We start from the raw sequence: 14,195 nt of genomic DNA, 5'->3' as shown, positions 1-14,195 counted from the left end.
TCAGTTCTGGGGTTCAGTCCGGCCGCTCTCCTCTCCATGTGTCAGCTCCCACAATCCCCCCCATAAGCTCTGGGGTTCAGTCCTGCCGCTCTCCTCTCCAGGTGTTGTCAGCTTCCACAATCCCCCCTGTCAGTTCTGGGGTTCAGTCCGGCCGCTCTCCTTTCCATGTTTTCAGCTCCCACAATCACCCCATCAGTTCTGGGATTCAGTCCGGCCACTGTCCTCTCCAGGTGTTGTCAGCTCCCACAATCCCCCGTCGGTTCAGTCCGGCCGCTCTCCTTTCCAGGTGTTTTCAGCTCCCACAATCCCCCCGTCAGTTCTGGGGTTCAGTCCGGCCGCTCTCCTCTCCATGTGTCAGCTCCCACAATCCCCCCGTCAGTTCTGGGGTTCAGTCCGGCCGCTCTCCTCCCCATGTATCAGCTCCCACAATCCCCCTCCCCCGTCAGTTCTGGGGTTCAGTCCGGCCGCTCTCCTCTCCAGGTGTTGTCAGCTACCACAACCCCCCCCGTCAGTTCAGGGGTTCAGTCCGGCCGCTCTCCTCTCCAGGTGTTGTCAGCTCCCACAATCCCCCCCCCCCCCCCCCGTCAGTTCAGGGGTTCAGTCCGGCCGCTCTCCTTTTCAGGTGTTTTCAGCTCCCACAATCCCCCATCAGTTCTAGGGTTTAGTCCTGCCGCTCTCCTGTTCAGGTGTTTTCAGCTCCCACAATCCCCCCGCCAGTTCTGGGGTTCAGTCCGGCCGCTCTCCTCCCCATGTATCAGCTCAAACAATCGCCCCTCCCCAGGTGTTGTCAGCTCCCACAATCCCCCCTCCCCCGTCAGTTCAGGGGTTCAGTCCGGCCGCTCTCCTTTCCAGGTGTTTTCAGCTCCCACAATCCCCCCGTCAGTTCTGGGGTTCAGTCTGGCCGCTCTCCTCTCCATGTGTCAGCTCCCACAATCCCCCCATCAGTTCTGGGGTTCAGTCCTGCCGCTCTCCTCTCCAGGTGTTGTCAGCTTCCACAATCCCCCCGCCAGTTCTGGGGTACAGTCCGGCCGCTCTCCTCCCCATGTGTCAGCTCCCACAATCCCCCCCCCCCCGTCAGTTCAGGGGTTCAGTCCGGCCGCTCTCCTCTCCTTAGGTGTTGTCAGCTCCCACAATCCCCCCTCCCCCCGTCAGTTCTGGGGTTCCTTCCGGCCGCTCTCCTCTCCAGGTGTTGCCAGCTCCCACAAATCCCCCCTCCCCCCGTCAGTTCTGGGGTTCAGTTCGGCAGCTCTCCTCTCAAGGTGTTGTCAGCTCCCACAAATCCCCCCGTCTGTTCAGGGGTTCAGTCCGCCGGCTCTCTTCTCCAGGTGTTGTCAGCTCCCACAATCCCCCCTCCCCCTGTCAGTTTAGGGGTTCAGTCCGCCCACTCTCCTCTCCAGGTTTTTTCAGATCTTACAATCCCCCCGTCAGTTCTGGGATTCAGTCCGGCCGCTCTCCTTTCCAGGTGTTTTCAGCTCCCACAATCCCCCCGTCAGTTCTGGGATTCAGTCCGGCCACTGTCCTCTCCAGGTGTTGTCAGCTCCCACAATCCCCCGTCGGTTCAGTCCGGCCGCTCTCCTTTCCAGGTGTTTTCAGCTCCCACAATCCCCCCGTCAGTTCTGGGGTTCAGTCCGGCCGCTCTCCTCTCCATGTGTCAGCTCCCACAATCCCCCCCATAAGCTCTGGGGTTCAGTCCTGCCGCTCTCCTCTCCAGGTGTTGTCAGCTTCCACAATCCCCCCTGTCAGTTCTGGGGTTCAGTCCGGCCGCTCTCCTTTCCATGTTTTCAGCTCCCACAATCACCCCATCAGTTCTGGGGTTCAGTCCGGCCGCTCTCCTCTCCAGGTGGTCAGCTCCCACAATCCCCCCGCCAGTTCTGGGTCTCAGTCCGGCCGCTCTCCTCCCCATGTGTCAGCTCCCACAATCCCCCCCCCCCCCCCCGTCAGTTCAAGGGTTCAGTCCGGCCCTCTCCTCTCTAGGTGTTGTCAGCTCCCACAATCCCCCCTCCCCCCGTCAGTTCTGGGGTTCCGTCCGGCCGCTCTCCTCTCCAGGTGTTGTCAGCTCCCACAAATCCCCCCGTCAGTTCAGGGGTTCAGTCCGCCCGCTCTCCTCTCTAGGTGTTGTCAGCTCACACAATCCCCCCTCCCCCTGTCAGTTCTGGGGTTCAGTCTGGCCGCTGTCCTCTCCAGGTGTTGTCAGCTCCCACAATCCCCCCTCCCCCCGTCAGTTCAGGGGTTCAGTCCGGCCGCTCTCCTTTCCAGGTGTTTTCAGCTCCCACAATCCCCCCGTCAGTTCTGGGGTTCAGTCTGGCCGCTCTCCTCTCCATGTGTCAGCTCCCACAATCCCCCCCATCAGTTCTGGGGTTCAGTCCTGCCGCTCTCCTCTCCAGGTGTTGTCAGCTTCCACAATCCCCCCGCCAGTTCTGGGGTACAGTCCGGCCGTTCTCCTCCCCATGTGTCAGCTCCCACAATCCCCCCCCCGTCAGTTCAGGGGTTCAGTCCGGCCACTCTCCTCTCCAGGTGTTGTCAGCTCCCACAAATCCCCCCGTCAGTTCAGGGGTTCAGTCCACCCGCTCTCCTCTCCAGGTGTTGTCAGCTCCCACAATCCCCCCTGTCAGTTCTGTTGTTCAGTCCAGCCGCTCTCCTTTCCAGGTGTTTTCAGCTCCCACAATCCCCCGTCAGTTCTGGGGTTCAGTCCGGCCGGTCTCCTTTCCAGGTGTTTTCAGCTCCCACAATCCCCCGTCAGTTCTTGGGTTCAGTCCAGCCGCTCTCCTTTCCAGGTTTTTTTCAGCTCCCACAATCCCCCCGTCAGTTCTGGGGTTCAGTCCGGCCGCTCTCCTCTCCATGTGTCAGCTCCCACAATCCCCCCACGTCAGTTCAGGGGTTCAGTCCGGCCACTCTCCTCTCCATGTGTCAGCTCCCACAATCCCCCCGTCAGTTCTGGGGTTCAGTCCTGCCGCTCTCCTCTTCAGGTGTTGTCAGCTCCCACAATCCCCCGTCAGTTCTGGGGTTCAGTCCTGCCGCTCTCCTCTTCAGGTGTTTTCAGCTCCCACAATCCCCCCGCCAGTTCTGGGGTTCAGTCCGGCCACTCTCCTCTCCATGTGTCAGCTCCCACAATCCCCCTGTCAGTTCTGGGGTTCAGTCCGGCCGCTCTCCTCCCCATGTATCAGCTCCCACAATCCCCCTCCCCCGTCAGTTCTGGGGTTCAGTCCGGCCGCTCTCCTCTCCAGGTGTTGTCAGCTACCACAATCCCCCCCGTCAGTTCAGGGGTTCAGTCCGGCCGCTCTCCTCTCCAGGTGTTGTCAGCTCCCACAATCCCCCCCCCCGTCAGTTTAGGGGTTCAGTCCGGCCGCTCTCCTTTTCAGGTGTTTTCAGCTCCCACAATCCCCCATCAGTTCTAGGGTTTAGTCCTGCCGCTCTCCTTTTCAGGTGTTTTCAGCTCCCACAATCCCCCCGCCAGTTCTGGGGTTCAGTCCGGCCGCTCTCCTCCCCATGTATCAGCTCAAACAATCGCCCCTCCCCAGGTGTTGTCAGCTCCCACAATCCCCCCTCCCCCGTCAGTTCAGGGGTTCAGTCCGGCCGCTCTCCTTTCCAGGTGTTTTCAGCTCCCACAATCCCCCCGTCAGTTCTGGGGTTCAGTCTGGCCGCTCTCCTCTCCATGTGTCAGCTCCCACAATCCCCCCATCAGTTCTGGGGTTCAGTCCTGCCGCTCTCCTCTCCAGGTGTTGTCAGCTTCCACAATCCCCCCGCCAGTTCTGGGGTACAGTCCGGCCGCTCTCCTCCCCATGTGTCAGCTCCCACAATCCCCCCCCCCCCGTCAGTTCAGGGGTTCAGTCCGGCCGCTCTCCTCTCCAGGTGTTGTCAGCTCCCACAATCCCCCCTCACCCCGTCAGTTCTGGGGTTCCTTCCGGCCGCTCTCCTCTCCAGGTGTTGCCAGCTCCCACAAATCCCCCCTCCCCCCGTCAGTTCTGGGGTTCAGTTCGGCCGCTCTCCTCTCAAGGTGTTGTCAGCTCCCACAAATCCCCCCGTCTGTTCAGGGGTTCAGTCCGCCGGCTCTCTTCTCCAGGTGTTGTCAGCTCCCACAATCCCCCCTCCCCCTGTCAGTTTAGGGGTTCAGTCCGCCCACTCTCCTCTCCAGGTTTTTTCAGATCTTACAATCCCCCCGTCAGTTCTGGGGTTCAGTCCGGCCGCTCTCCTTTCCAGGTGTTTTCAGCTCCCACAATCCCCCCGTCAGTTCTGGGATTCAGTCCGGCCACTGTCCTCTCCAGGTGTTGTCAGCTCCCACAATCCCCCGTCGGTTCAGTCCGGCCGCTCTCCTTTCCAGGTGTTTTCAGCTCCCACAATCCCCCCGTCAGTTCTGGGGTTCAGTCCGGCCGCTCTCCTCTCCATGTGTCAGCTCCCACAATCCCCCCATAAGCTCTGGGGTTCAGTCCTGCCGCTCTCCTCTCCAGGTGTTGTCAGCTTCCACAATCCCCCCTGTCAGTTCTGGGGTTCAGTCCGGCCGCTCTCCTTTCCATGTTTTCAGCTCCCACAATCACCCCATCAGTTCTGGGATTCAGTCCGGCCACTGTCCTCTCCAGGTGTTGTCAGCTCCCACAATCCCCCGTCGGTTCAGTCCGGCCGCTCTCCTTTCCAGGTGTTTTCAGCTCCCACAATCCCCCCGTCAGTTCTGGGGTTCAGTCCGGCCGCTCTCCTCTCCATGTGTCAGCTCCCACAATCCCCCCCATCAGTTCTGGGGTTCAGTCCTGCCGCTCTTCTCTCCAGGTGTTGTCAGCTTCCACAATCCCCCCGCCAGTTCTGGGGTTCAGTCCGGCCGCTCTCCTCCCCATGTGTCAGCTCCCACAATCCCCCCCCCGTCAGTTCAGGGGTTCAGTCCGGCCGCTCTCCTCTCCAGGTTTTGTCAGCTCCCACAATCCCCCTCCCCCCATCAGTTCTGGGGTTCCGTCCGGCCGCTCTCCTCCCCAGGTGTTGTCAGCTCCCACAAATCCCCCCTCCCCCCGTCAGTTCTGGGGTTCAGTTCGGCCGTTCTCCTCTCAAGGTGTTGTCAGCTCCCACAAATCCCCCCGTCAGTTCAGGGGTTCAGTCCGCCCGCTCTCTTCTCCAGATGTTGTCAGCTCCCGCAATCCCCCCTCCCCCTGTCAGTTTAGGGGTTCAGTCCGCCCGCTCTCCTCTCCAGGTATTGTCAGCTCCCACAATCCCCCGTCAGTTCAGGGGTTCAGTCCGGCCGCTCTCCTTCCAGGTGTTTTCAGCACCCACAATCCCCCCGTCAGTTCTGGGGTTCAGTCCACCCGCTCTCCTCTCCAGGTGTTGTCAGCTCCCACAATCCCCACTGTCAGCTCTGTTGTTCAGTCCAGCCGCTCTCCTTTCCAGGTGTTTTCAGCTCCCACAATCCCCCCGTCAGTTCTGGGGTTCAGTCCGGCCGCTCTCCTTTCCAGGTGTTTTCAGCTCCCACAATCCCCCGTCAGTTCTTGGGTTCAGTCCAGCCGTTCTCCTTTCCAGGTTTTTTTCAGCTCCCACAAACCCCCCGTCAGTTCTGGGGTTCAGTCCGGCCGCTCTCCTCTCCATGTGTCAGCTCCCACAATCCCCCCACGTCAGTTCAGGGGTTCAGTCCGGCCGCTATCCTCTCCATGTGAGCTCCCCCAATCCCCCCGTCAGTTCTGGGGTTCAGTCCTGCCGCTCTCCTCTTCAGGTGTTTTCAGCTCCCACAATCCCCCCGCCAGTTCTGGGGTTCAGTCCGGCCGCTCTCCTCTCCATGTGTCAGCTCCCACAATCCCCCCGTCAGTTCTGGGGTTCAGTCCGGCCGCTCTTCTCTCCATGTGTCAGCTCCCACAATCCCCCTCCCCGTCAGTTCTGGGGTTCAGTCCGGCTGCTCTCCTCTCCAGTTGTTGTCATCTCCCACAATCCACCCGTCAGTTCAGGGGTTCAGTCCGGCCGCTCTCCTTTTCAGGTGCTTTCAGCTCCCACAATCCCCCGTCAGTTCTGGGGTTCAGTCCTGCCGCTCTCCTTTTCAGGTGTTTTCAGCTCCCACAATCCGCCCGCCAGTTCTGGGGTTCAGTCCGGCCGCTCTCCTCCCCATGTATCAGCTCCCACAATCCCCCCTCCCCCCGTCAGTTCTGGGGTTTAGTCCGGCCGCTCTCCTCTCCAGGTGTTGCCAGCTCCCACAATCCCCTGTCAGTTCTGGGGTTCAGTCCGGCCGCTCTCCTCTCCAGGTGTTGTCAGCTCCCACAATCCCCCGTTAGTTCTGGGGTTCAGTGCGGCCGCTCTCCTCTCCAGGTGTTGTCAGCTCCCACAATCCCCCGTCAGTTCAGGGGTTCAGTCCGGCCGCTCTCCTTTCCAGGATTTTTCAGCTCCCACAATCCCCCCGTCAGTTCTGGGGTTCAGTCCGGCCGCTCTCCTCTCCATGTGTCAGCTCCCACAATCCCCCCCCCCCGTCAGTTCAGGGGTTCAGTCCGGCCGCTCTCCTCTCCAGGTGTTGTCAGCTCCCACAATCCCCCGTTAGTTCTGGGGTTCAGTGCGGCCGCTCTCCTCGCCAGGTGTTGTCAGCTCCCACAATCCCCCGACAGTTCAGGGGTTCAGTCCAGCCGCTCTCCTTTCCAGGTGTTTTCAGCTCCCACAATCCCCCCGTCAGTTCTGGGGTTCAGTCCGGCCGCTCTCCTCTCCATGTGTCAGCTCCCACAATCCCCCCCCCGTCAGTTCAGGGGTTCAGTCCGGCCACTCTCCTCTCCAGGTGTTGTCAGCTCCCACAAATCCCCCCGTCAGTTCAGGGGTTCAGTCCACCCGCTCTCCTCTCCAGGTGTTGTCAGCTCCCACAATCCCCCCTGTCAGTTCTGTTGTTCAGTCCAGCCGCTCTCCTTTCCAGGTGTTTTCAGCTCCCACAATCCCCCGTCAGTTCTGGGGTTCAGTCCGGCCGGTCTCCTTTCCAGGTGTTTTCAGCTCCCACAATCCCCCGTCAGTTCTTGGGTTCAGTCCAGCCGCTCTCCTTTCCAGGTTTTTTTCAGCTCCCACAATCCCCCCGTCAGTTCTGGGGTTCAGTCCGGCCGCTCTCCTCTCCATGTGTCAGCTCCCACAATCCCCCCACGTCAGTTCAGGGGTTCAGTCCGGCCACTCTCCTCTCCATGTGTCAGCTCCCACAATCCCCCCGTCAGTTCTGGGGTTCAGTCCTGCCGCTCTCCTCTTCAGGTGTTGTCAGCTCCCACAATCCCCCGTCAGTTCTGGGGTTCAGTCCTGCCGCTCTCCTCTTCAGGTGTTTTCAGCTCCCACAATCCCCCCGCCAGTTCTGGGGTTCAGTCCGGCCACTCTCCTCTCCATGTGTCAGCTCCCACAATCCCCCTGTCAGTTCTGGGGTTCAGTCCGGCCGCTCTCCTCCCCATGTATCAGCTCCCACAATCCCCCTCCCCCGTCAGTTCTGGGGTTCAGTCCGGCCGCTCTCCTCTCCAGGTGTTGTCAGCTACCACAATCCCCCCCGTCAGTTCAGGGGTTCAGTCCGGCCGCTCTCCTCTCCAGGTGTTGTCAGCTCCCACAATCCCCCCCCCCGTCAGTTTAGGGGTTCAGTCCGGCCGCTCTCCTTTTCAGGTGTTTTCAGCTCCCACAATCCCCCATCAGTTCTAGGGTTTAGTCCTGCCGCTCTCCTTTTCAGGTGTTTTCAGCTCCCACAATCCCCCCGCCAGTTCTGGGGTTCAGTCCGGCCGCTCTCCTCCCCATGTATCAGCTCAAACAATCGCCCCTCCCCAGGTGTTGTCAGCTCCCACAATCCCCCCTCCCCCGTCAGTTCAGGGGTTCAGTCCGGCCGCTCTCCTTTCCAGGTGTTTTCAGCTCCCACAATCCCCCCGTCAGTTCTGGGGTTCAGTCTGGCCGCTCTCCTCTCCATGTGTCAGCTCCCACAATCCCCCCATCAGTTCTGGGGTTCAGTCCTGCCGCTCTCCTCTCCAGGTGTTGTCAGCTTCCACAATCCCCCCGCCAGTTCTGGGGTACAGTCCGGCCGCTCTCCTCCCCATGTGTCAGCTCCCACAATCCCCCCCCCCCGTCAGTTCAGGGGTTCAGTCCGGCCGCTCTCCTCTCCAGGTGTTGTCAGCTCCCACAATCCCCCCTCCCCCCGTCAGTTCTGGGGTTCCTTCCGGCCGCTCTCCTCTCCAGGTGTTGCCAGCTCCCACAAATCCCCCCTCCCCCCGTCAGTTCTGGGGTTCAGTTCGGCCGCTCTCCTCTCAAGGTGTTGTCAGCTCCCACAAATCCCCCCGTCTGTTCAGGGGTTCAGTCCGCCGGCTCTCTTCTCCAGGTGTTGTCAGCTCCCACAATCCCCCCTCCCCCTGTCAGTTTAGGGGTTCAGTCCGCCCACTCTCCTCTCCAGGTTTTTTCAGATCTTACAATCCCCCCGTCAGTTCTGGGGTTCAGTCCGGCCGCTCTCCTTTCCAGGTGTTTTCAGCTCCCACAATCCCCCCGTCAGTTCTGGGATTCAGTCCGGCCACTGTCCTCTCCAGGTGTTGTCAGCTCCCACAATCCCCCGTCGGTTCAGTCCGGCCGCTCTCCTTTCCAGGTGTTTTCAGCTCCCACAATCCCCCCGTCAGTTCTGGGGTTCAGTCCGGCCGCTCTCCTCTCCATGTGTCAGCTCCCACAATCCCCCCATAAGCTCTGGGGTTCAGTCCTGCCGCTCTCCTCTCCAGGTGTTGTCAGCTTCCACAATCCCCCCTGTCAGTTCTGGGGTTCAGTCCGGCCGCTCTCCTTTCCATGTTTTCAGCTCCCACAATCACCCCATCAGTTCTGGGATTCAGTCCGGCCACTGTCCTCTCCAGGTGTTGTCAGCTCCCACAATCCCCCGTCGGTTCAGTCCGGCCGCTCTCCTTTCCAGGTGTTTTCAGCTCCCACAATCCCCCCGTCAGTTCTGGGGTTCAGTCCGGCCGCTCTCCTCTCCATGTGTCAGCTCCCACAATCCCCCCCATCAGTTCTGGGGTTCAGTCCTGCCGCTCTCCTCTCCAGGTGTTGTCAGCTTCCACAATCCCCCCGCCAGTTCTGGGGTTCAGTCCGGCCGCTCTCCTCCCCATGTGTCAGCTCCCACAATCCCCCCCCGTCAGTTCAGGGGTTCAGTCCGGCCGCTCTCCTCTCCAGGTTTTGTCAGCTCCCACAATCCCCCTCCCCCCATCAGTTCTGGGGTTCCGTCCGGCCGCTCTCCTCCCCAGGTGTTGTCAGCTCCCACAAATCCCCCCTCCCCCCGTCAGTTCTGGGGTTCAGTTCGGCCGTTCTCCTCTCAAGGTGTTGTCAGCTCCCACAAATCCCCCCGTCAGTTCAGGGGTTCAGTCCGCCCGCTCTCTTCTCCAGATGTTGTCAGCTCCCGCAATCCCCCCTCCCCCTGTCAGTTTAGGGGTTCAGTCCGCCCGCTCTCCTCTCCAGGTATTGTCAGCTCCCACAATCCCCCGTCAGTTCAGGGGTTCAGTCCGGCCGCTCTCCTTCCAGGTGTTTTCAGCACCCACAATCCCCCCGTCAGTTCTGGGGTTCAGTCCACCCGCTCTCCTCTCCAGGTGTTGTCAGCTCCCACAATCCCCACTGTCAGCTCTGTTGTTCAGTCCAGCCGCTCTCCTTTCCAGGTGTTTTCAGCTCCCACAATCCCCCCGTCAGTTCTGGGGTTCAGTCCGGCCGCTCTCCTTTCCAGGTGTTTTCAGCTCCCACAATCCCCCGTCAGTTCTTGGGTTCAGTCCAGCCGTTCTCCTTTCCAGGTTTTTTTCAGCTCCCACAAACCCCCCGTCAGTTCTGGGGTTCAGTCCGGCCGCTCTCCTCTCCATGTGTCAGCTCCCACAATCCCCCCACGTCAGTTCAGGGGTTCAGTCCGGCCGCTATCCTCTCCATGTGAGCTCCCCCAATCCCCCCGTCAGTTCTGGGGTTCAGTCCTGCCGCTCTCCTCTTCAGGTGTTTTCAGCTCCCACAATCCCCCCGCCAGTTCTGGGGTTCAGTCCGGCCGCTCTCCTCTCCATGTGTCAGCTCCCACAATCCCCCCGTCAGTTCTGGGGTTCAGTCCGGCCGCTCTTCTCTCCATGTGTCAGCTCCCACAATCCCCCTCCCCGTCAGTTCTGGGGTTCAGTCCGGCTGCTCTCCTCTCCAGTTGTTGTCATCTCCCACAATCCACCCGTCAGTTCAGGGGTTCAGTCCGGCCGCTCTCCTTTTCAGGTGCTTTCAGCTCCCACAATCCCCCGTCAGTTCTGGGGTTCAGTCCTGCCGCTCTCCTTTTCAGGTGTTTTCAGCTCCCACAATCCGCCCGCCAGTTCTGGGGTTCAGTCCGGCCGCTCTCCTCCCCTTGTATCAGCTCCCACAATCCCCCCTCCCCCCGTCAGTTCTGGGGTTTAGTCCGGCCGCTCTCCTCTCCAGGTGTTGTCAGCTCCCACAATCCCCTGTCAGTTCTGGGGTTCAGTCCGGCCGCTCTCCTCTCCAGGTGTTGTCAGCTCCCACAATCCCCCGTTAGTTCTGGGGTTCAGTGCGGCCGCTCTCCTCTCCAGGTGTTGTCAGCTCCCACAATCCCCCGTCAGTTCAGGGGTTCAGTCCGGCCGCTCTCCTTTCCAGGATTTTTCAGCTCCCACAATCCCCCCGTCAGTTCTGGGGTTCAGTCCGGCCGCTCTCCTCTCCATGTGTCAGCTCCCACAATCCCCCCCCCCGTCAGTTCAGGGGTTCAGTCCGGCCGCTCTCCTCTCCAGGTGTTGTCAGCTCCCACAATCCCCCGTTAGTTCTGGGGTTCAGTGCGGCCGCTCTCCTCGCCAGGTGTTGTCAGCTCCCACAATCCCCCGACAGTTCAGGGGTTCAGTCCAGCCGCTCTCCTTTCCAGGTGTTTTCAGCTCCCACAATCCCCCCGTCAGTTCTGGGGTTCAGTCCGGCCGCTCTCCTCTCCATGTGTCAGCTCCCACAATCCCCCCCCGTCAGTTCAGGGGTTCAGTCCGGCCGCTCTCCTTTCCAGGTGTTGTCAGCTCCCACATTCCCCCGTCAGTTCTGGGGTTCAGTCCGGCAGCTCTCCTCTCTATGTGTCAGCTCCCACAATCCCCCCCATCAGTTCTGGGGTTCAGTCCTGCCGCTCTTCTGTCCAGGTGTTGTCAGCTCCCACAATCCCCCCCCCCTTTCAGTTCTGGGGTTCAGTCCGGCCGCTCTTCTCTCCATGTGTCAGCTCCCACAATCCCCCCCATCAGTACTGGGGTTCAGTCCGGCCGCTCTCCTTTCCAGGTGTTTTCAGCTCCCACAATCCCCCCCGTCAGTTCTGGGGTTCAGTCCTGCCGCTCTCCTCTTCAGGTGTTGTCAGCTCCCACAATCCCCCATCAGTTCTAGGGTTCAGTCCTGCCGCTCTCCTCTTCAGGTGTTTTCAGCTCCCACAATCCCCCCGCCAGTTCTGGGGTTCAGTCCGGCCGCTCTCCTCTCCATGTGTCAGCTCCAACAATCCCCCCGTCAGTTCTGGGGTTCAGTCCGGCCGCTCTTCTCTCCATGTGTCAGCTCCCACATTCCCCCCCATCAGTTCTGGGGTTCAGTCCGGCCGCTCTCCTCCCCATGTATCAGCTCCCACAATCCCCTTCCCCCGTCAGTTCTGGGGTTCAGTCCGGCCGCTCTCCTCTCCAGGTGTTGTCAGCTCCCACAATCGCCCCGTCAGTTCAGGGGTTCAGTCCGGCCGCTCTCCTCTCCAGGTGTTGTCAGCTCCCACAATCCCCCGTCAGTTCTGGGGTTCAGTCCGGCCGCTCTCCTCCCCATGTATCAGCTCCCACAATCCCCCCTCCCCCCGTCAGTTCAGGGGTTCAGTCCGGCCGCTCTCCTCTCCAGGTGTTGTCAGCTCCCACAATCCCCCGTCAGTTCTGGGGTTCAGTCCGGCCGCTCTCCTCTCCAGGTGTTTTCAGCTCCCACAATCCCCCGTCAGTTCTGGGGTTCAGTCCGGCCGCTCTCCTCTCCAGGTGTTGTCAGCTCCCACAATCCCCCGTCAGTTCTGGGGTTCAGTCCGGCCGCTCTCCTTTCCAGGTGTTGTCAGCTCCCACAATCCTCCCGTCAGTTCTGGGGTTCAGTCCGGCCGCTCTCCTCTCCATGTGTCAGCTCCCACAATCCCCCCCCCCCCGTCAGTTCAGCGGTTCAGTCCGGCCGCTCTCCTTTCCAGGTGTTGTCAGCTCCCACAATCCCCCCGTCAGTTCTGGGGTTCAGTCCGGCCGCTCTCCTCTCTATGTGTCATCTCCCACAATCCCCCCCATTAGTTCTGGGGTTCAGTCCTGCCGCTCTCCTCTCCAGGTGTTGTCAGCTCCCACAATCCCCCCCCCCGTCAGTTCTGGGGTTCAGTCCGGCCGCTCTTCTCTCCATGTGTCAGCTCCCACAATCCCCCCCATCAGTACTGGGGTTCAGTCCGGCCGCTCTCCTTTCCAGGTGTTTTCAGCTCCCACAATCCGCCCACCAGTTCTGGGGTTCAGTCCGGCCGCTCTCCTACCCATGTATCAGCTCCCACAATCCCCCCTCCCCCCGTCAGTTCTGGGGTTCAGTCCGGCCGCTCTCCTCTCCAGGTGTTGTCAGCTCCCACAATCCCCCGTCAGTTCTGGGGTTCAGTCCGGCCGCTCTCCTCTCCAGGTGTTGTCAGCTCCCACAATCCCCCGTCAGTTCTGGGGTTCAGTCCGGCCGCTCTCCTCTCCAGGTGTTGTCAGTTCCCACAATCCCCCGTCAGTTCAGGGGTTCAGTCCGGCCGCTCTCCTTTCCAGGTGTTTTCAGCTCCCACAATCCCGTCAGTTCAGGGGTTCAGTCCGGCCGCTCTCCTTTCCAGGTGTTGTCAGCTCCCACAATCCCCCCGTCAGTTCTGGGGTTCAGTCCGGCCGCTCTTTTCTCTGTGTCAGCTCCCACAATCCCCCCCATCAGTTCTGGGGTTCAGTCCTGCCGCTCTCCTCTCCAGGTGTTGTCAGCTCCCACAATCCCCCCCCCCCGTCAGTTCTGGGGTTCAGTCCGGCCGCTCTTCTCTCCATGTGTCAGCTCCCACAATCCCCCCCATCAGTACTGGGGTTCAGTCCGGCCGCTCTCCTTTCCAGGTGTTTTCAGCTCCCACAATCCCCCCATCAGTTCTGGGGTTCAGTCCGGCCGCTCTCCTCTCAGGTGGTCAGCTCCCACAATACCCCCCCCCCCAGTTTTGGGGTTCAGTCCTGCCGCTCTCCTCTTCAGGTGTTGTCAGCTCCCACAATCCCCCGTCAGTTCTGGGGTTCAGTCCGGTCGCTCTCCTTTCCAGGTGTTTTCAGCTCCCACAATCCCCCCGCCAGTTTTGAGGTTCAGTCCGGCCGCTCTCCTCCACATGTGTCAGCTCCCACAATTCCCCCCCCCCCGTCAGTTAAGGGGTTCAGTCCGGCCGCTCTCCTCTCCAGGTGGTCAGCTCCCACAGCCCCCCCTGTCAGTTCAGGGGTTCAGTCCGGCTGCTCTCCTCTCCAGGGGTTGTCAGTTCCCACAATCCCCCCTCCCATCAGTTCTGGGGTTCCGTCCGGCCGCTCTCCTCTCCAGGTGTTGTCAGCTCCCACAAATCCCCCCTCCCCCTGTCAGTTCTGGGGTTCAGTCCGGCCGCTCTCCTTTCCAGGTGTTTTCAGCTCCCACAATCCCCCGTCAGTTCTGGGGTTCAGTCCGGCCGCTCTCCTTTCCAGGTGTTTTCAGCTCCCACAATCCCCCGTCAGTCTTGGGGTTCAGTCCAGCCGCTCTCCTTTCCAGGTTTTTTTCAGCTCCCACAACCCCCCGTCAGTTCTGGGGTTCAGTCCGGCTGCTCTCCACTCCATGTGTCAGCTCCCACAATCCCCCACCCCCCCCGTCAGTTCAGGCATTCAGTCCGGCCGCTCTCCTCTCCATGTGTCAGCTCCCACAATCCCCCCGTCAGTTCTGGGGTTCAGTCCTGCCGCTCTCCTCTTCAGGTGTTGTCAGCTCCCACAATCCCCCGTCAGTTCTGGGGTTCAGTCCTGCCGCTCTCCTTTTCAGGTGTTTTCAGCTCCCACAATCCCCCCGCTAGTTCTGGGGTTCAGTCCGGCCGCTCTCCTCCCCATGTATCAGCTCCCACAATCCCCCCCCCGTCAGTTCTGGGGTTCAGTCCGGCCGCTCTCCTCTCCAGGTGTTGTCAGCTCCCACAATCCCCCCCCCCCCCGTCAGTTCAGGGGTTCAGTCCGGCCGCTCTCCTATTCAGGTGTTTTCAGCTCCCACAATCCCCCGTCAGTTCTGGGGTTGTCCTGCCGCTCTCCTTTTCAGGTGTTTTC

General features: G+C 60.9%; 1 protein-coding gene across 1 annotated transcript in view; it reads left to right on the top strand.

The window, feature by feature from the left end:
• Nucleotides 1-14,195, top strand: part of LOC142726230 (von Willebrand factor C domain-containing protein 2-like) — a 64,272-nt gene that overhangs the window by 49,074 nt on the left and 1,003 nt on the right. The window lies entirely within an intron of this gene.

The sequence above is a fragment of the Rhinoderma darwinii genome, unplaced genomic scaffold, assembly GCF_050947455.1.
Source record: "Rhinoderma darwinii isolate aRhiDar2 unplaced genomic scaffold, aRhiDar2.hap1 Scaffold_611, whole genome shotgun sequence".
NCBI classification, from domain to species: Eukaryota; Metazoa; Chordata; class Amphibia; order Anura; family Rhinodermatidae; genus Rhinoderma; species Rhinoderma darwinii.
Note: the sequence above shows the minus strand (reverse complement) of the source record. Positions and strands in the feature narration are given on the sequence as shown.